Genomic DNA, 21,461 nt, shown 5'->3' with positions numbered 1-21,461 from the left:
GGAAGGGTGGGAGAGCGGCGGCGTGTTGAGTCCCGCCCTTGCCTCGCCCCACCGCGTGTGCGTTGTGGAACCCGGACCACGGATCCTGGGTTAGAAGCTGAGTCGATTTCCTGAGTCGGGGTGGGGGCCGGTTTGCCTTCTCCCCAGGCAGCCCGGGGTCCGTGACTGGGCCTATCGTGACAGCCCGCCCCAACAGCTCGGTGCCCGAGGGCAGGAGGTTGGGCCTCACTGGCGGGGCTGCTAGATTGATCTGGCGGCCTCTAGGGCTTCTGGGACCAGGCGCCTTAGGGTAACACACACACACACTCTCTTTCTCTCCCTCTCTCCACACACACACACACACACACGCACACGCGCGCGCACACACACACACACACACACACACACCTATGAACCTATGACTTGGATAACTGGGTCGCCAAAATAGAGACCTCTCTCGTCAGGGGCCGGAGTTTCGGTGTGAGCCGGCCGCCAGCCTTCCCGCTCCCGTGTTCCCGCTCTCCCGGGCTCTCCCGCCTCTCTGTTCCCTCCTCTGCTGCCGGCACGGGGACTCAGCAGCCGCGCAGCGCGGGGTCCCCTGCCGACAGCGCCTTGCTTTTGGAGACTGCTGAGGCGGCGGCTTTATGGATTCCCGGTCCCTCCGTCGCACCCGAAGTCTGCCGCCCTTCCCTCACTACACGGCCTTCCTGACCAGAGTCACCTCCTGACCCCATTGGCTCCGCGCCTCGGCCAGGTTCTCCCCGGCTGCCCACCCCCCCCACGCCAGCCATGGGATTTGATGGCCGTTTGATTCCTGCCCCTCATCCTTCTGCCCGAGATAGAGGCCTGTCTGGTCCTGCAGCTTCTTATGGTTAATGTTTGGCGGTTCATTGTGGCTAATCATTTTAATTAGCTCTTAAAGTGGGGAGGATCAGTTAACCTTGAACTTCTCGATTTTGGCCTGGTGGGGCCTCATATGGGAGGAGTGCTGGGGAGGTAGGAGCGGAAGTGAGGTCACCACCCCAGGGCCAGAGCCACCACTGCTTGGCCCCAACAGCTGGTGGGCACACCCATCAGGGACTCACCCACTGCGAGCTGACCCCTGGCCTGAGTGCCAGGTTGGAGGGGGGGAGGTGAAGGGATCAGATCTAACTCTCTCCTCTGGGGAGACAGGACACTTTGGCACTGAAAATGCTCAGGGTCACGTTTGCACGGCAAGAATGCAGATTCCTCCTCGCGGTTAGTTATGTAGGGTTTTACCGATTATAAGGCACTTTCTCAGCCATTAATTCAGTAGACCCACAGCAGTAACAGATAACGGGGAGCTATCTTGAGTTAAGTGGAGGAATTAACTATCCTGGAGGACTTCCTATCCTGGCCAGTGTGGGGAAGAGGCTGCCTTGCAAGTGGTTGTCTCTGGGTTCAAAGCCTGGGAGGTGTGAGTTGCAGGGGTGGGGGTCGTTGAGCAGGCTCCACGTTGCCACCCTCACCCAGCCTCTAGCTGTGAGCCGAAGGAGTGGCTTGTTTGCAACTATGTCTGGCATTCCTCCCACTGCTGCACTGTTTGCTCGGTGGTTGCTCAGGAACTGGCGCCCACCCCTGGACAAACTGGAGGCCTGAAAGCAGCCCTCCCCCTGCCTTGAGCTAAGTGGTGGGACAGCAGCTTCTGTCTCCTCTGTCCTACATGGGAATCTAAAAACGAGGGTGCTGTGGTCCGTCATTCAGGGGCCTGATTAATAGGATGTCCAAAATATCCCTAGCCTGCAAAATTCAGGGCCTCCCTGAGAGGCCCAGCCAGACGCAGGCTGAGGGGGTTGCTTTCCCAGGGAAAGCTCTGCACCGAAGTTTGGCCTTGGTCCTTGCGAGCCTCACCCCTCACCCCTCAACTTTTTCATTTTCCCTCCCATCCCTAGAGCCAGACTGTCTGGGTTTATATCCCAGCTCTGTTATTTACTAACTGTGTGATCCCAGTCAATTGTGTGCCTCAGTTTCCTCATTTGTCAAATCAGACCTACCTCATAAAGTTTTGCTAAGGGTGAAATACATCAATACACATAAGCTGCTTATTATTAGAACAGTGCACGGCACATGGTAAGCGCAAGCGAGCCTTATGGTATTGTCTTACACGGTGCCTAAAACTCAGATTCAACTCAGCGCACATTTGCTGAGAACCAGTCCCAGTACTAGGCATCAGCGAAGGGGCAGTGAGGGAAATACAGAGGTGAAGAAGGCACCGCCTGTCTTCCGGGACTGTGTGTACCTTCTGGCATGGGCCAGAGTCAGGGTGGGGAGTGTGGGAGGGGGCCAGAGAGGGTGGCTAGGTCATCTATATAAATAACCAAAATTTGAAGCCGGGCTCGAATCCCTAATTCAAAGCCAGTGTGGGGAGCCAGGTACCTCAGACTTGGAGGCTTCTCCTTGTCTGGGGACACTGGCTGGGCTCTGGTCAGGACGCCACCCCTGGACAGAGGCCTGCCCTGGGATTTGGGTGAATGAGAGGGAGGGGGAGACCCAATTCCTGTGTGGGCTGCAGGTGGCAAGCATTCAGTGGTGTGATTTGTTGGTTTGCAGGACAGGACGGCGTTACTTAGGGCCACCCCCAGACTCCCCTCTAGCCCCTCTGCCTGCCATGCCCCCAGCACCTCCCGGAGGTCCCCCACCAAGCTTGGAAGGGCCTTGGGCAGCCTTCTCCCCTCAAGCTTGGGCCTGACCCCAACGCAGGCTTGCTTCTCTCTCCAGGATTTCTAAGCTGCAAAGAGGTTTCTGGATTCACTGCCAATTTATTCCCTTTGTGGTTCTCAGACTGAAAACTAGTTCTGCAGGGGAGAGAGGAAACTCATCCGAGGTACCCAGAATCCCATGGGCGCTTTCCTAGGGGTCAGGGGCTTTTCTCATCAACACCAACCTGCCTGCAAATCTCTGGCCGCTGAGTCTTGCATGGCCTGTAATAGCAGCCGCACCGCTAATGCCCTATAGCTCGGACCCCAGCGCTGGTTGCCAAGGAACTGCTGGTCGGGGTGCTTATGACGGTTCTGACCTCATAGGGGCCGCTGAGTTTCAATTCAAAGGATATTTATTAACACCTACTGTGTGCCCAACCTGTGCTAGGTGCTGTAGGGGAGACGAGCGAAGGGGGTGGGGTGGGAGAGATGACTAAGACACTGATACAAGCAGAGGCGAGGCCAGCGGCTGGTCAGGTGCTAATTGTGCTCCTTGGAGCAGGGGCCAGAGGCGGCCGGGGCTCTGAGGTCAGCAGCAGTTGGAGGAGGGAGGGAAGGCTTTGTGAGGGCCTCGGCTCTGAGCTAGACCTTGAAGGGGGCAGGGTGGTGCGGGGGAGATTGGGCTAGGCAGAAAAGGGAGAGAAGACGCCTTTCTCTCTCTTTCCTGGCCACAGGCTGACCTTCAAAGCCTCTATAATTGTTTGGCGAATGCATGTCACATAAAAGACCAGGTCAGCCAGTGTGGGTGGCTCGGTGCAAACCCCAGTCTGCATCCTGGGAGATGCAAAGTGGATGGCCCAGGTGGGGAGCCCAGTGCCCCCAGGACGGATTGATAAAACACAAAGGTTGGCCAGGCTTTCCCGCCCCACAAGCTGAGGGGATTTCATGTTGATCTCCCGCCTCCCCCATCCCCTCCACCGCCCATGCAGAGGCCCTGGAGGGGAGAGGGGAAAAAGAGAGGCAGATGGCACCAAAGGGACAGGAAAACTGCCCCGCCACAGGTGTTACTGCAGGCACGGGCTGGTTGAGTCCCATCTTTCCCCAGGGTCCTGGGATTGCTCTGGAAGCCCAGAGGTTCAGGTAGAGGATAGAGATTTTCATTTTCTCAGCCAGCCGAGAACTAAAATGTCCCACATGTTTCTGTCCAGACCCCCTGGGGAAGGGCGAGGACTAGCCATGTATTTGTTCTGGGACTTCTGCATCTCCCATGCCTGGATGTGGAGGGGGACTTGGTCCTTGTTGGATTTAATTGGATAAAAACACCTGGACACACACATACCGCCCCCGCCATGCATCAGTTTTCCTCTCTCACTGCCCTCTTGCCCTGCACCCTCCCCAGCACATTGCAAAACCACAGACACACCAGAGTGCCCTGACTTTTTGGCCCGGGAAATTGTGTCCTAACGTGAGTTACTTGGCAAAGAGACCCCACCCAGCCTTCTCCCAGGGTGGTGAGGAGGGTCAAGCAGAGCAGGGAGGGGTGTTTCATGAAGGAGGATCTGCGAGGGAAAGTGCCAGAACATTTCTCAGCCAGACCAACAAGAAGCAAGAGGTTAAACAGCTTGCCCAGATTGAGGAAACTTTGCCCTAGGTTCCCATCTTCTCGAGGGAACCCCTTCTTGTCCCAGTGCTGGTACTTTCCACTTCTCACTCCACCTGCCCTTCCCGAAGCTCCCTTCCTCTTCCAGTCTAACTCAGTATTCTTCTCGAGCCCGGTATTATCCGGAGGAGGAAGAGCACAGGCTCTCTGCGTTCATATCCCAGACCTATCACTTACTGGCTGTGTGACTATGGACTAGTCACATAACCACTCTGAGTCTCAGAACCCACTTCCCAGGGTTTGAGTGAGGATTAAATGAGATAATGCCTGTAAAGCACTCAGCATGGTGCCTGGCACATGGTAACCACCCAGTAAGTGTTAGCTGCTATTATTCTGTGGCTCTTACTATTATTGTTGATGTTGTTCTTATCATTTCCTCCTCCCACACCTTTGACTTTGCCAGGCTCCAGGGATCAACTGCTTCTCTGGCAGTGCTGGCAGGGCACACAATGCCCATTCATAAAACCAACAGGGAGATTTTCCACATCTTTCTGCTAACTTTTTGTTAACTCTGCTGTCACACAGAATAAGGAAGGGATGTGGAAGAAGATTGTGTGTGTGTGTGTGTGTGTGTGTGTTAAAATCTGAGTGGCAGGCAGTGCTGTAGTGAAGAGTAAAAATCAAGTCTTTAACATTTTTATTAACATTGCCATCTTTATCTCTTCACCACTTCATCTCAAGGTTCGTTCTCTGTAGGAATACGAGTGAGTTAGTTCCTTTGAGAGAAGACCTCATGTTCCATCCCTGGCAAGTATTTAGCAATCATCAGTTTGTTGTTATTACCCTACTGAATGTAGAATTCTGGGAGCCGACCGGCCAACCACTGCTCACTTTCTGCCTCCTTTCGCTCATGCCCAGAGGCGTTGGGTTGGAGCTGGGACACTGCCTTTGCCCAGAAGAGTTCCTGGGGGGCTGGGGGCCACTCCCATTCCAAAGGCCTCCCAGAAAGTAACTTGGAGGTTCCATCTGCTAGCAAGTGGATTTTGTTTGCTTGAGAAGCCTGTGACCACCCACAAGGGCAGGAGGCCCTGGACCACCCTTGGACCACCCCTGAGCCACTTCACTCAGTCCCTTGGTCCCCACCCGTAGGCCTTGGGGGATGTGATGGGATGGGGGATGGGAGAGTGGGCAATTAGTCTTAACCTCCCCAAATTCCTGATGACCTGATAACAAGGAGGTACTTAAGACATAGATTTAGGAGATAACCTGTCTTTTTCCCATAATGCCCCCAGAGGATAAGAGAGGCTAGTTCAGCTCTGCTGATTCTGTGAGAATCCATGCACAGAAAACACCTGTCTCATTAGGTGACCACTTTCTTGGCGCCACCCTGATCCTAAAAAAAAAAAAAAAAAAAAAAAAAACACACAGCAGGCCCAGGCCCCTGCTCTGAAGAATCTAAACCCAATTCTGGAGCTCTAGTAACACACATGCACTTAGCCTCACAGCGGGCGGGAGCTGAAGTACCAGCCAGCCTGTGGCACTTCAGGTTTGTAGATTAGGTGATGGTGGGTTCGAGGAGGGCTTGCCTAGAGGAAGATCATTCTTCTCCCTCCTTAACTTAATTGGGGAAGGTCTCCTGGAAGTGAGAGGGCAGATGGCCTTTCAAAAGAGGAAAGAGAGCGCATTGGCTGTGCTCTAGGGGCCTTCCAGGCTCAGTGGGACAATAACAACGGCAGGAGCAGGAGCAAAAGATAAAACAACAAATCAGTACGTTCCAGGGTTCAGAATTTGTCTCCACTGGTGGCATCAAGGAATGTGTTTTCTAGGAGAGCATGCGTGTTCTTGCCTCTTGTCTTCACTGCTCTCGTATATTGATACTATTGCATAGTTAAATTACGCAGTAATATTACTTCTGCTAAAATTACAGAGTAAATGCTGCTGTTGTCATTTTACCCAACCTGGGGACCTTTTTCTTTCTTTTTATTGAACAGTTTTATTGAGGCAATATTGACATACAATAAACTGCACATATTTAAAGCGTACGATTTGATAATATTTGACATATGTATATACTCGTGAAACTAGTCACCCCCAAAAGTTTCCTTGTGCCCCTTGGCAATCCCTCCTTCTCATCCTGAGCAACCACTTATCTGCTTTCTGTGACTATCAGTTAGTATTCATTTTTTAATTGAAATGTACAAATCTTCATTGACTTATGATGAGGTTACATCCTGATAAACCCGTCGGAAGTTGAAACTATCTTACGCTGAAAATACATCAATTACACCTAACCTACTGAGCACCATAGCTTAGCCTAGCCTACCGTCTTAAACATGCTCAGAACACTTATTAGCATACAGTTGGGCAAAATCATCTAACGCAAAGCTTATTTCATGATAAAGTGTTGAATATCTCATGTAATTTATTGAATAATGTACTGAAAGTGAAAAACAGAATGGTTGTCTGCGTACAGAATGGTTGTAAGTCTGTTGGTTGTTTACCCTCGTGAATGCGTGGCTGACTGGGCGATGTGGTGGCTGCCACTGCCACTGCCCAGCATCACATATCACTAGCCCGGGAAAAGATCAAAGTTCAGAATTTGAAGTACAGTTTCAACTGAATATGTATCGTTTTCGCACCGTCGTAAAGTTGAAAAATCATAAGTTGAACCATCATTAAGTTGGGGACCGTCTGTATTTGACATATAACATTGTGTAAAGTTAAGGTGTACACCATGGTAATTTGATATGTTTATATGTTGTAATGCGGTTGCCATTGTAGTGATAATTAGCACCTCTATCATGTTGCATAATTATCCTTTCTATTTAGTGATTGGAATAATTAAGTTCTAGTCTCTTAGCAAGTTTGATGGTTGTTAATACAATATTGCTGTCTACATTCCCTACACTGTGCATTAGAGTTCTAGGGCTTATTCACTACTCAGTGTAATAGTTTGCATTTTCTAGAGTTTTATATACGTGGAATCATATAGGATGTACTCTCTCCTTGTATGGCTTCTTTCATTCAGCATATTTATTTTAAGATCCATCCATGTTGTTGTCTATATCAGTATTTCACTCCCTTTTACTGCTAAGTAGAATTCTGTTGAATGGATATACCATATATTGTTGATCTATTCATCGCTTGGTGGACATCTGGTGGTTTTGATTTTTTCTACTTTTTGGCTATTACAAAAAACGCTGCAGTGAGCATCTTTGTACAAATCTTTCTATAGCTATATGTGTCTTTTTCTATTGGTCAAATACCTAGGAGTGGAATGACTGGATCATTCAGTAGTTGTAGGTTCAACTTTTTAAGAAACTATCAATCTGTTTTCCAAAGTCATTGTACCATTTTACATTCCCACCAGCTGTGTATTAGAGTTTCAGTTGCTCCACATCCTTGTCAACATTTGGTGTGGGCAGTCTTAAAATTTTACCCATTCTAATGGGTGTGCAGTTGTATCTCACTGTAGTTTTAATTTGTATTGCCCTAATGACTGATGAATTGAACATCTTTTCATGTACTTATTTGTCACCAATATATCTACTTTGGTGAGGTGTCTGTTCAAATCTTTGGCCCATTTTTAAATTGACTTGTTTGTTTTCTTGTAGTTGAGTTTTGAGAAATCTTTATATATTCTAGATATAAGACCTTTATCAGATACATGCTTTACAAAGATTTTGTCTGAGTATGTGCCTTGTCTTTTCATTCTCTTCATAGTGTCTTTTTTTTGGGGGGGGGTTAAATTTTTTATTGAAGACAAAAAATAGCCACATAAAATCCTTGCCATTTAGTGATTAGAATGAGCTAGAAGAATTTTTTTAAGTTATTATTAATGTAGACATGCCTTCAGAGTCATAGTGTCTTTTTTTTTAGAATATTACTACTACATTTATTTACTTGTTTGTTTGTTTATTTTTGGCTGCATTGGGTGTTCATTGCTGTGGGCTTTCTCTAGTTGCAGTGAGCGGGGGCTACTCTCCGTTGTGGTGCATGGGCTTCTCATTGTGGTAGCTTCTCTTGTTGCGGAGCACGGGCTCTAGGCGCACAGGCTACAGTAGTTGTGGCACATGGGCTCAGTAGCTGTGGCACATGGGCTCTAGAGCACAGGCTCAGGAGTTGTGGCACACGGGCTTAGCTCCTCTGCGGCATGTGGGATCTTCCCAAACCAGGGCTCAAACCCGTGTCCCCTGCATTGGCAGGTGGATTCTTAACCACTGCGCCACCAGGGAAGTCCCATAGTGTCTTTTGAAGAGCAGAAGTTTTCAAGTCTAACCAATCAGTTTTTACTTTTATGGATCATGCTTTTGGTGTTGTATCTTGGAATGCTTCACCTAGCCTCAGGCCATAGATATTTTTGTCTTATGGTTTCTTTTAGAAGTTTTGTAGTTTTAGGTTTTACATTTGGTCTTCGATCAATTTCGAGTTAATTTTTCTCTATGCTGAGTGGTACAAATCCAAATTCATTTTCTTCTTTTTACATATGGATATCCAGTTATTCCAGCACCACTTGTTGAAAAAGTTATTGTTAGTCTGTTACAGTTGTCCTTATATATAGGTTTATTTCTGGACTCTATATTCTGTTCTGTTGATTGATCTGTTTATCCTTATGCTAATACCAATTGTTTTGATTACTGTAGCTTTATAATCATTCTTAAAATCAGGTAGTATTAGCCCTCCAACTTTGTTCTTTATCAAAGTTGTTCTTGCCTATTTTAAGTCGTTTGCAACTCCATGTAAATTTTAGAATCAGATTGTCAGTATCATTTTTTAATTGACATATAGTTGATTTACAATATCATATAAGTTTCAGGTGTACAACACAGTGATTCACAATTTTTAAAGGTTATACTCTATTTAGAGTTATTATAAAATGTTGGCTATATTCCCTGTGCTTTACAATATATCCTTATGGCTTATTTATAATATCTTTTTTTAATACTTGCATTTATTCTATTTACATTAACTGTTATAGCAGATATGTTTGGCTGTGCTTTTGTGATCTTATTTTATAATCATGGATGACCCTAATGTTACTGTCATTTTAGAAGATGCTTAATCTCTTCACTGATATTCTTTTTCTTTTTTAATTTATTTTTGGCCGTGTTGGGTCTTCGCTGCTGTGCATGGGCTTTCTCTAGTTGCAGCGAGCGGGGGCTTCATTGCAGTATGCAGGCTTATCATTGCAGTGGCTTCTCTTATTGTGGAGCACAGGCTCTAGGCGCGCAGGCTCAGTAGTTGTGGCCCATGGGCTTAGTTGCTCCGCGGCATGTGGGATCTTCCCGGACCAAGGGTTGAACCCCTGTTCCCTGCATTGGCAGACGGATTCTTAACCCACTGTGGCACCAGGGAAGTCCAATATATATATATATTTTTTTTAGCGGTACGTGGGCCTCTCACTGTTGTGGCCTCTCCCATTGCGGAGCACAGGCTCCAGACGCGCAGGCTCAGCAGCCATGGCTCACGGGCCCAGCCGCTCCGCGGCATGTGGGATCTTCCCGGACCGGGGCACGAACCCGTGTCCCCTGCGTCGGCAGGTGGACTCTCAACCACTGTGCCCCCAGGGAAGCCCCGATATTCTTTTTTTTTTAACTCGTTCTTTTAAAAATATATTTATTTATTTATTTATTTTTGGCCATGTCAGGTCTTAGTTGCAGCATGCGGGATCTTAGTTGTGGCACGCTGGCTTCTCTGTAGCTGTGGCTCACGGGCTCCAGAGCACGTGGACTCCATAGTTTGTGGCATACCGGCCCTCTAGTTGAGGCACGAGGGCTCAGTAGTTTCGGCACGTGGGCTTAGTTGTCCCGCGACATGGGGGATCTTAGTTCCCCGACCAGGAATCAAACCCACATCCCCTGCATTGGAAGGCGGATTCTTAACCACTGGACCACCAGGGGAGTCCCTCATTGATATTCTTCAGTAAAGAGTTTCTTAACTTTACTATGCGTTTGCAAAATAGAACTATTTATTATTTGCCCTTCGTTTATAACCCTTTTTTTTTTTTTGATATGCGGGCCTCTCACTGCTGTGGCCTCTCCCGTTGCAGAGCACAGGCTCTGGACGCTCAGGCTCAGCGGCCACGGCTCGTGGGCCCAGCCGCTCCATGGCATGTGGGATCTTCGCAGACCGGGGCACGAACCCGTGTCCCCTGCATCGGCAGGCGGACTCTCAACCACTGCGCCACCAGAGAAGCCCTATAACCTATTTTTGGTGCAGGGTTCCATCATTATCTGCTCCATACATCATTTTCTAGATGACAGTCATATCCCTTTTCAACCTTGTCTATCTAGCCAACAAAAGACCTCTTAAAAAAAAAAAGTTATCCTCACACCGCATTCTCTTGAACCACTTTAGCTCTTATAACTGATCCAGCATCATGAAGTCTTTCCCAAGGGTCCAGTGATCAGAGCAGCACCCAATATTCACCAGGTAGAAACACTGTGGTTTTGTACAAAGAGAGAATGCTTTGATGATGACCTGATTGATCATCAACCGCCTTCTTGATGCTGTTTGGAATAAATGACTCTAGCTGGTAGGTGTTTTCCTTAGTAGAGGCCTGGAGCAAGAGAAGACTAGTAATGTTTGAGCCTGGAGACCTTTGCCCCCTAATTCTATCCCTATCCCCACCCCTAGACTGTAGCCCTCAGATCTATCAGGATTCGGGGTCTCTTTTCTAGAGATCTCACTTGGGCTGAGAATTTACACAGACTTAGTTCATGAATGCCCAGACCTGTGTTTGTTAGAGTCAGGAGAAGATTAAATAGACCTTGATCCCATGGATTTTACCACCTGATGGGGAAATAAGACATACACATGAAATAAAGAGCAATTCAAGATTGCGTGGGATTAAGAGATCTTGTGGTCAAATTTAAGGGCTATGGGAGTTTAGAAGGGGGCTCCTCCATTGGTGTGGACTCTCGTTATCAGGGCACAACCAGCTCCATGGATCTGGGGAACTTGGTTGGGACCTTGCTAGATGGGCACTATTTGATTAACCAAAACAGAGCAGCAAGGGCCTGGCAGGCCTGAGAAACTCCGTGAATGAGCCTGGAATGTTCCCTCAGGGGACCATGAGGAGACCACTGGGCTTGAAGCCCAGGCTTGAGTTGGGAAATCATGGGAAACGAGGCTGAGTAGGTAGGGTGGGGTCAGACTGTGAAAGACCTTTGGAAAGCAAGCAGATGAGTTTGGACTGTAAAGCTCTGCTGAGTACGGCTGGTGTGGCCACAGCCATAGATGTACATGTGTGCCCTGGAGTAGGGGCAGGCGCCAGCTCAGAGGCTAGGGGAGGAGCTAGGCAGAGGCAGGGCCATGACTGGAACTTACTCTTCCTCATGCCCAGTCAAGTGGGCTTTCTGCTGCACCAGGCCTGGCTAGCTTTTCAAAGACTTTCACATCCCCTCTATACAGCTTCCCAACAGAGACCACAGGCATGGGGAGTAGATGGGGAAGGCCGGCTCGCTCCAGGGCTAATGGTGTCAGCAAGAAACCCTCCCTTGCTCACTGGCACCCCTATTAACCCCGGAGCCACTCCTTAGGTTAAAGCAGGGTAGCTCCGGATGGCCTTTTAAAATGAAAATGTGCTGAGGAGAGAGGTGACACATTAACCCAGTATCACCCATTAACACATTAACACTAAATGGTTTATGATTTTTCTGAGTGGTGGGAAGTTATTTCTGGGGAGGTGGGGTGGCCTGCGGAGCCCTGACTGCTACTAGGGTCAGTAAGCTTGTGAGAAGCTCTGAGTAGCATGAAATCTCTGGTGGAGGGGGGCGGGGGAAGCCCGAGGCTGTGAGAGCCATGTGACATGGCATGCCTGTGGTTACATAGCCCATTAATGGCAAAATTGCCTGAGCAGAGTTTTTCCAAACTTTCCCACCCAAGCGCCCCAAACTATTGAATTGTATCTTAGAGACCTAGAAAGACACAGCTGTATAAAATTTCTTTGAAGTATGGCATTTTATCTGTAGTGTGATGCCGCTGTCTACTGCCTGAGCATATTTTAATTGATTTCTCAGTGAACAAAATGGAAGCCCCTGGAAGATGAGCAGGTTTGGACTGTGGCTTTGATTCCTGCTCTGGGGATTGGTCAGCTTTGGCAAGCAAGCCCTGTCCCTGGGGGACCCGTCTAGGAACAGGTCAGAACGTGAACTTTCGAGGTATTAGCCCAAAGTGCTGGAAGGGAAATCCATCACCTCCTGCATGTTTATTTGCCCACTGTCCCCATTCCTGTCCCCTTCCTTAGTTCAAACTCATTTGATGGAAAAATCTAAGCTGTTGTGCTCTGAGGGGAAGTCATCGGACTTGCTCAGTGGTTGGCCCTGGCCTCATCGTAGACTTTGGGTGGGTGACCAGATCCCAAGGTGAGATGGAGACAGCGTGGGACCCAGGAAGCTCTGAGGTCTGGGCTCTGAAGGCTGTGCCCATGGATTCCCCAGCCTTCCCTCCTCCACCACACTCAGTCTGCAGCCCCTCATTCCGCCCCACCTGTAGCGTGAGGTGTTTACAGTACTCTGCAGTTAAAAAAAAAAACAACCAACTGTCTGTACACTCAGAGCCTTCCAGCCTACTGCTGCGCCCCCAGCCCCCTGCTCACCTCTTTGTGGCTGAGAACAGAAGAGCCGTCGAGGCTCTCCAGGCCAAAGTTAGCCTCCTCAGCAGCCCGAGCGCCTCATTTCTGTCCCGAGAGCCTGCAGATAGAGACAGTGACAATGTAGAAAGAGGGCATACCCTCCCCCAGCTTGTACAAGGTGGACGACGCGCTATGAATATTCAGCTCTCACTCCGGCAGGCAGCAAGCTCTCATCCACAGCCCCTGCCTGCGAGGGGTGTAGGGGTGCCTGCCTGGAGTGACGAAACCACAGCAGGTAGGGCCCTGGGCAGGCTGGCTGTGCCGGGCGGGGCAGGGCAGCCGACTGGGTGAGGCCCAGATTCCCCAGGCTGATAAGGCAGCCTGTAAACACCCAGCAAGGGGAGGGGGCAGAGGGCAGGCAACCACATGGCAAGAGAAGGGGGAAACCGGAGCCCAGGCCTAGCTGCAGGAAGTGGGGCTTGATGTGGAAACATCCTGTCCAGTGGGGACTAGACTGGTGGCCATCAGCAGTCATTCCCTCCACCACGGAGGCAAGCTTAGCACGCGGTGGGGCTGCCTAGGGGCCAGGCCAAGAACCTGATTCCTGACATCTCCAAAGGACATGATCAATGGGTCTCTATTATGGGTTATTCTACCACCTAGCACTGCTGGTGGGCAGGGGCGGTGGGGGGGAGTGAAATCAGGACCAGCTACCCCCCCCCCATAGAGAAACTCAGCAGTGGAATCCTCTGAAAGCATCTGACTCTCATGGGAAAGTCCTGGTCGTCACTCTGCATGAGGAGCATCAGCTGGAACACCTAATCGTGTCCAGGCCCCCTGCAGCACTCCAAGAAGAGCCCCGTATCCAACATGCCAGTCTCTTCCATCCTGCAGGGCTTTATAATTAGAACTGCAGACGGTCAGAGCTGGTGGAGCCTTTTGCAAAGGATCACCAGACTCATCCACTTCACTTAACAGATGGGGCCGCTGGGTCTCAGAGATGGGCAGGGACTTGGCCACGCTCATGGAGACCTAAGTTGAAGCCCCAGCTCTAGAGCATTTTCTACTCCTACCCTGTTGCTCTAGATCCAGTCGCCAACCCTCATGCATAGGGCTGCCTTGCACACTCGCTGAACCTCAGCAGTTATGCTTGTTCAGGGTTATGGGGAGGCTGATGGGAGGAGGGAGCTTCAGAATCAGAACTCCGAAGACCTGGAGTCTGGCCTGAGCTGTTCTATGAACTTGCGTGTGGCCTTGAGTGAGCCCTCTCTGGGCCACTTTTTTTTTTTTAATAACAGCTTTATTAGATATAATTATAATTCAATACCATACAATTCACCCAATTAAAGTATATAATTCAATGCCTTTTTGTATACTCACAGAGTTGTATGTCCTTCACCACAACCCATTTTAGAATATTTTTATTGCCCCATAAAGAAACTCTATACCCATTAGCAGTCACTCCCCATTTTCCCCCAACCTCCGAGCCTCAATTTTGAAGAGACACTGGCTATAGGAGTGTTTTAAGGGGAAAAAAACCCAGCAATGTTGTTTAGGCAGATGGGCTAACCCAGCTTACCGGGAACTTAGATACAAATAGACCCTACCACAGAGAAGAATGGGGTGGGCCCAGCGATAGGCCCCTGGCCACAGACCTGGCACCTATGAGGTGTTCAGGGCTGACTTTCCATAAATATTTGAAAAAACATGTGAACCAACACCCTGAGATAAGAACCCAGACTTAAATTATGTGTAAGGCGAGAGCAAGTGTATATTTATGGGGCAGGGACCATGCCTAAGCCACTCCAGGTCTGAAGCCAGCAACACTCTGGAAGCAGTAGTCTCCTGAGGTACAGGAATAGAGTCAGCCTCCTTCATCAACAGAGCCGGAAGCCTTGTACTCCACAATACCTCTCCTCCACAGCTGGCCACAGGGGCTCAACTCGTCACCATTTTGCCCAGAAAGTTACGTTTCACCTATCAGATGGAGCTTTGAGGCATCTGGGACACAGGCCTGGGAAGCTTTTGTTGAAGGACATCGTAGGGGCTCCGAGCCTTCAACGTTGGGTGTTGTGAGCAAGCTCGGAGCTAGGAATCTGAGCAGGTGGTCGCCAGCATGGAGCAGTGGGAAAAAGCACAGACTCTGAGGTCACACAGGCCTGGCTTTGAGTTCTGCCTCCATTCTTGACAGGCAGTGTGACCTTGGTCCTGTTACCTCATCTTTTCTAAGCCTCACTTCTCCTGCTTGTAAAATGGAACTATTAAAACAGGATTATTACCAAAAGAGATGTAACTGGAAACAAAGTTCAAAGAGCGTACTAGTTGGAAATAAACCTGGGTTCAAACCCGGGCTCTGCCACTGACTAGCTACTTTGCGATGCTCTAAGAATGAAAGGAGATAGCCCTACGGCAAGTGACTGGCGCGACACCAGCCCCGCGGCTTGTACCCAATAAATGTAAATCCGTGCCATCTTCCCTATGCTCCACCCTGTCACCCTGTAATTTTTACTGTTCGGTCCCCTTCCCCAGAAGCAGAGGAAACAGGCTGGCGTGATATCAGAGGGCACAAAAGAAAATCTTGCCCACTTTAAATGAGTACCCACGCCACTCTGCCCCTCCTGCAACATGCCCACGGCTGAGGCCACAGTGGCTACACCCGCCATCCCGGGTCCAACACTAGCTCAGATCAGTGCCAACCCCGCAAGCGCTTGCCCTGAGCTGGCACCGGTCTCAAGTGCTTCCACCCGCTCCGCCCAGTCAGGTGTGCTTTCCAAACACATGCCACCAGCTTTGAGTTGGGCTTGTAACCAAACCCTGTCCCTGGGTTTGCACTGCAGATGTAGGGAGGGGCTGGCAGGAGCCCGGGTGCACATCCAGATGTTGTCTCTGAGGCTTCCTTGGCATCCTCCATATCAGCTGTGAAGCAGTATTTACTCCAACTTGCGGGGTGGAGCGGGCACGCCCCTCAGGGGCGATGGGGCTCTATCGCAGGGGCGCTGGGTCTTTTTGGCTCTGGAGGCATGGAGGGAGGGGAGAGGGGGCGAAGCCAGACTGTTCTATTGACAGGAGGCCTGGCTGGTCAGGGCTCTTAGCCAAAAGCGCAAGAAGATGACCTCTCAGAGCCGGGAGACCATCTTCCCATCCCTTTTCATTGGCCCATTCAGACCATCATTTCTAGGGGTCCCCTTACCCTTAGCTTCGCTCACTGCTACTTGAACCTCATGGAACACTATTACCACAGGGGGCCAAGGTGGTTGTGTCTATCCACTATTAGGACCCCATCCCAGGCACCAAGGCTTCTAGAACCATCATCATGTACTTCTAACTTGTCTTCAGGGGGACTGACAACTGGGCAGAGGTGCAGAGCCTCAGGCTACTACTGCTCCTCTGACCTATTGCCTTGGGAAGGCCTGGCAGAGCTTCTGGTCACCTGCCCGGATCCCTCACGGGCTCACAGCCCCACTGCTAGGAGCCCCACCTTGCAAAGGCAACTGGGAGGTATTTACAAGTAGAAGTCACCACACCAAATCAGCAGCGGCTGTGGAACGTGATAGCTTCCTGTTCCATCACCCAGAAAATGCCACTACCCTTGACCCGCATGTAATAGAATACTTTGCTCTCCATTGTTGCCTCTGTCCATCGGCGCTAGGGACAAAATCATGCAAAGTTTTGACGTGCCATTGATTTCAGTGTCACCTGCTGCTCCGAATTAACCACCATGGTTGGCCTGGTTTCCCCAGGCTCTCTCGCTTCAACCCGTCTCTCCATCTGAAGCCACCCAGGGCTGGTCCTCAGCCCAGGCAGAACTGACCTCAGCATTTACAGCCCACTCTTTCACCCAGCAGGCTCACTGTGCTCTCCAAGGTGATCGCTAGGTGAGGTGATGAGCTCATGTGTACTCATCTGCTAACAGGAGAGGGTTTGTGGAGACAGTCCCATCTCCCTCCCAGGTCCCGGCTCCCCCAGCCCAAGCAGGCTGGCAGAGGAGCTGCTGGGGCGTCCCCTTGTGTAGACAGCTGTCTCCTCAGCCTTCCTGTGAGGGATCCTCCCCACTCACCCACAGGGCCCCTCCCCTCTCTGCACTCTCTGACCTGTGTGGGGCAGGGGCGGGGCTGGGAGGGCCCGCAGGCCCTGAAGGGGAAACTGCTGAAACCCCTGGGACAGGAAGTGGCAGAGAGGGGCTGTTTCCTCTGGCAGAGCAGGGGTGCGGGGAGGGCTGGCCCTATCTCCTGCTCCACTGCCTGTCTGCTGTGGGCCCTGCGAGGCCGAGGAGAGCCGAGAGGCCTTCTTTCCCTGCCTCCACCCCACCCCGCAAAATGGAGGCTCCTGGACCACCGGGTGAGGGGGGGCGGTGCTTCCTCAGAGGAGGCCATGTTCATTTTGCCGGAAGAGGAGTTCGGAGAGAAGGGCAGACAGGTCAGCAGAAGGGAAGGGTCGGGCGGGGCAAGTGAGTATAAGTGAGGGGGCCCACAATGGTAGGGAAAGCCACAGCTGGGCAGGGGAACCTTCTGTAAGGTCTTGTTCTGAGAGAAAATGATCAGAATGGTGCCTGCTCAAAACTGTGAGTTGCAAATGCAGCAGATTGCTGAGTCTCTAAATTGTAGGGCTAGAAAGGGCCTGAGGCCATCCAGTCCAACCCCCCTCGCTGTGCAGCTGAGGAAACTGAGGCCAACAAAGCAAAAGTGACTTGCTCAAGGTCACACCGTGGGCAGAGCCAGGGCTAGAACTTTCTGATGAAAATTGGCAGTTTGTACTTGATGTTCCATGCCTCCCTCCAGGCACCTGTGAGTCTCCGTGACATTCTTCTACAAAAGGAGCTTGAATTTATTCACTCTGAAGGGGAGTGAAGCCTTTGGTCCAGGAGTCAGCAAACTTTTCCTGCAAAGGACCACATAGTAAGTAGTTTAGCCTTTGCGGCCCATGTGAACTCTTGTCACAGCAACTCAACTTACGATGCAGAACCACCACAGACAATACGTAAACGAATGCATGTAGCTGCATTCCAATAAAACTTTCTTTGTGGACACTGAAATTTGGACTTCATATAATTCTTCTGTGGCAGGAAATATTGTTCTTTTGATTTTTTTCCCCAATCCTTAAAAAAATACAAAAACCGTCCTTAGCTCACTGGCCACACAAGAAGACGGTGGGCTGGATTTGGCACATGGGCCATAGTTTGCAGACCCCCTGCTTTAATGTAAGTCAAGCTAAGGTGTTAAGAAGAGGAGAAGGAGGAGGAGATATATCAGGTGAGGAAGAAGCAGGTAAAGCTTTGTAAAGGAGGTGACATTTGCTTCAGATCTTGAACACCGTGTGGGAATTGGCGCTGCAGAAATTGGGGAAGGGCATATCAGGCCTAGGGGACAGTGTGAACAAAGACGCAGAGGTGGGGAAGTCATTGCGAATGTTAAATGTGTTCTGCACATGTGTGGCCTCATTGTTATTTGCCAGCCCTGGGTCTTTGGCTGCTGTCTGTTATCACCAAAGGAAAGGGTTGGCTTTTTTGAGGATGCCGGAGAGACAATGAGGAGGGGAGAAAGAAAGGTCACCTGGGAGTCACGGCAACTAGCTGTGTGACCTTGAGCAAGTCACTTCTCTTTCCTCGAGAACTTGGTGTCTGCAGTTGGATGACAGGAAGGATGGATGCCATGATCTTTCAGGTCCCTTTTAACTTTGACATCCTGAGACTGAGTCAAGGAGAGGCTTTCAGCCATGTGGGGGAGGGGGAGGGAGGAGCCCCCGCGAGCTCCCGGTTACATCGGGGCTGAAGGTGCCCTCCCTGTCTGCCCAGCCCAGCCTGTAGGCTCTTTCCACCTCATGCTTTCTCGAGCCCGCCTCTCTGTGCAGGGGACGCTGGACTGCCCCTTGCTTTTCCTTGCCTGGAAAGTGGCCAGTAGGGGAAGGGGGCGTTTGGAAGGGGCACCAAGAGCCAAGCAGGTCTCAAACCCCGCGCCACCCCTCCCACCTGGGGGAGCCCCAGATCCCAGCAGGGAGCCTCTGCATTCGTTTCTAGGACACATGCTGGCAGGGGCCTAGACAAAGAACACTGTCCCTTCAATAAAAGTTATCTGACTTAATATCCTTTTGGTGCCCAGCCACAGATTGCCCCAGCTTCTAAAAAACCCACTAATAAATTTAATTAGTCTCTGGTCAGTGTGTCTGTCCCCCGCCCATCCCCCCCCACCCCCCGTGGAAGCAGGCAGGCCTTACTGGGGGCAGGGGTGGGGGTGGAGTGTGTGCCATTCGAAGGATTTTCATTCAGCACATGCAGCTTTCTGCTACAGTGTCCAGAATGCCAGCCTCGCCAGGCCAGGCCTGCTCCTCTGGCCACTGAAGGCCTGTCGAGGCCCCACCCGCCAGGGTGTGTGTGTGCGTGTGCGTGTGTGTGTTCGTGTGTGTGTGTGTGTGTGTGTGTGTGTGTGTGTTTAGCAAAATGACTGTCTGGGCCCTCTTTTTTCCACCATTAATCCTGGATTTTTCAAGATAATCCCAACTTCAAAATGTCCAAACTGAGCTCATGTTCTTGCCATATTTCCTGCCCCAGTCACTCTATCTTTTACAATTCTCACAGCAAGAACAGGTTGCAATCTTGAGGTCTCTGCAATTACTGTATGGCCCTGTACTCTGTCATTTTATTCCTTCAGGGTGGCCCTGGGATTCACCTCCTTGGCTCCAGGTGCCCCACCTGGTCCCCTTCCATCTCCTCCACTCATGCACTCAGAACAAACTGATCTTCCTTGGGAACTGCTTGCTTTATGCCTCTCCCTTGCTCAAGAATCAACAGTAACTCCCAGTTGCCTTCCAGATCAAGTTCAAATTCCACCACCTGGTGAATCGAGGCCTATGCACTTATCCCCCTGATTTCCCTGCCCCCCCAGCCAGTCCCACCTCCTCCCCATAGTCAAACGGGTTTCCGCTCTCCACCATGTTTGATGATTGTTGGTTATGTCCCCCCCTCAGCCTCCATTTCATCCCACCACTCCATTTCCCTTTCTTCCTGTCCATCTAGGTAAAGATATCCTGAATGCTTAATGCATGACCTCAGCCAAAGAGACACGGATCTGACCAGGAAATCTAAAAACACACTTAGGGGGTAACACAGGGCTCTCACCTACATTGACCTGCTGGCCTTCCACAACAATCCCGTGAGCTAGGGAGGATGGCCTCGTTTCCCGGAGGAAGAGGGTGACCTGCCTAAGCCCCAAGGCAAAGCTGGGTCCTCTCGCTGGGAAGCCCGTGCCCTTACAGTCTGCAGGGACTTCTGGGGTCTTCTAGGCTGTGGCTGGCAGCGCACCCCGCTGGGGTTCAGTAGCTGGCCTGGATTTGGCTTTGCCCGCTTTCCCGCAGCATGTTCTCCCCATCACTGACTTGTTCTTCGCTTCCCAGGAGCGCTTGGTGCCCCTCTGCCTCCTGCTGGTCCCTGGAGCTCCGGAGATGAGGGTGTGGTGGCTGCAGGCACCTCCAGGGAGCGCTCTTTTGGCTTTCTCAGGCCAGGCCCCTGGGAGTCAGGACAGCTGGGGAAATAGGTTCCCTTTGTCATAGCCCTCCCCCCATCCCACTGGGGCTTCTTCAGTGCTCTTGCCACATAACCACAACCCAGAGGGCTAGGGCTGGTTGGAGGTGGTGAGGACAGGGGACTGGGAGCACTCCTTCAACCACAGCAGCCTGTCCCCCATCCCAGGAGAGGAGCCAGCCCCTTCCAAGCCAACAACTGGAAGCCTGCAGCCCACCCTATCTATGTTCTAGAGCCATGGGGGGCATCCAGGAGCTTAATGGGGTCCCCAGCCCCCTTGCTCTCTGGGAGGTCACCTGGAACTCATCATCTGAATGAGTGTGTTTTAATTTTCAAAGCACTTTCCCACCACCATCTTCATTCACCCGAGACTCCCTGGTGAGCAGCTGCTAGGCCTGGATTCCCCTCAGCCCTCACCCATCTTAAGGATGACAGAGACCACAGCCCAGAAAGATGGCTGACTTTTCCGGGGTCACACCTCTTGTTGGGTCTCCTGGAGAAAGAGGAGCAGACGTCTCTGTGCCTGCGACCTGCAGCCCTGACCCCTCCTCCAGTGCGCCAGCTCCGGCGGGAACGTAGGGGCAGGCCTAGAGCTGAGAAAGGGCAGGGGCAGTTGGAGAGGAGCTCTGGGCCTGCCTTACCATCAGAGCTGTGACAAACCATACACGGGAATCAGGCAGTGACCGAGGGCCAAGGAAGGAAACTGGGTTTCTTGTAAATAAGCGCAGAGAAACCCCAACCAACAGAGCTTGCAAAACCTTTATTTTTTTCCCTCCCTCTTCCTGATTTCATCTCAAATGGAGGGAGTGGTAAGAAGGCAGGAATAGAGGAGAAGAAGCTGACAAAATAGCTGTGGCCGGGGCCCCTTCGCTGGGCATCTGTTCGAGGAGGGGGGTCTAGCTGGCTGCTTGGAGTCCAGCTCTAGTTGGACCAAGGTTGTGCAGGAGTCCCACACTTGGCTTACTTCTGCTACGTCCATGGCTACAGACTGGACCCCCGAGTCTGGCCCTCTGCCTCTTAAATACACGCCATTGGTCATGTGGTGCAGTGTGCAAACGTGCAGCGTGATGACTATTGGAGGAGGGGCTGTTTTTAAGTAGAGGGTACAGCTGTTCCTGGGGTAGTTTCCATTTT

At 50.9% G+C, this 21,461-nt stretch overlaps 1 protein-coding gene across 9 annotated transcripts in view; it reads left to right on the top strand.

Annotated features, from left to right (window-relative positions):
• The window catches only part of ELF4 (E74 like ETS transcription factor 4), a 40,515-nt gene that overhangs the window by 671 nt on the left and 18,383 nt on the right, over positions 1-21,461 (top strand). Inside the window, exons 1-2 of one of the 9 annotated variants that reach the window (XM_012537014.3) lie at positions 17,023-17,230; positions 17,593-17,709. The exons of 7 other annotated variants lie outside the window; for them this stretch is intronic. The gene's annotated coding sequence lies outside the window, so the exon portion shown is untranslated. Of the gene's footprint in view, positions 1-17,022; positions 17,231-17,592; positions 17,710-21,461 lie in introns of those variants that run through there. One more of the 9 variants, XM_033407073.2, reaches the window with a different exon arrangement.

Source organism: Orcinus orca, chromosome X (genome assembly GCF_937001465.1).
Source record: "Orcinus orca chromosome X, mOrcOrc1.1, whole genome shotgun sequence".
NCBI classification, from domain to species: Eukaryota; Metazoa; Chordata; class Mammalia; order Artiodactyla; family Delphinidae; genus Orcinus; species Orcinus orca.
This window is presented reverse-complemented; position numbering and strand designations above follow the sequence as displayed.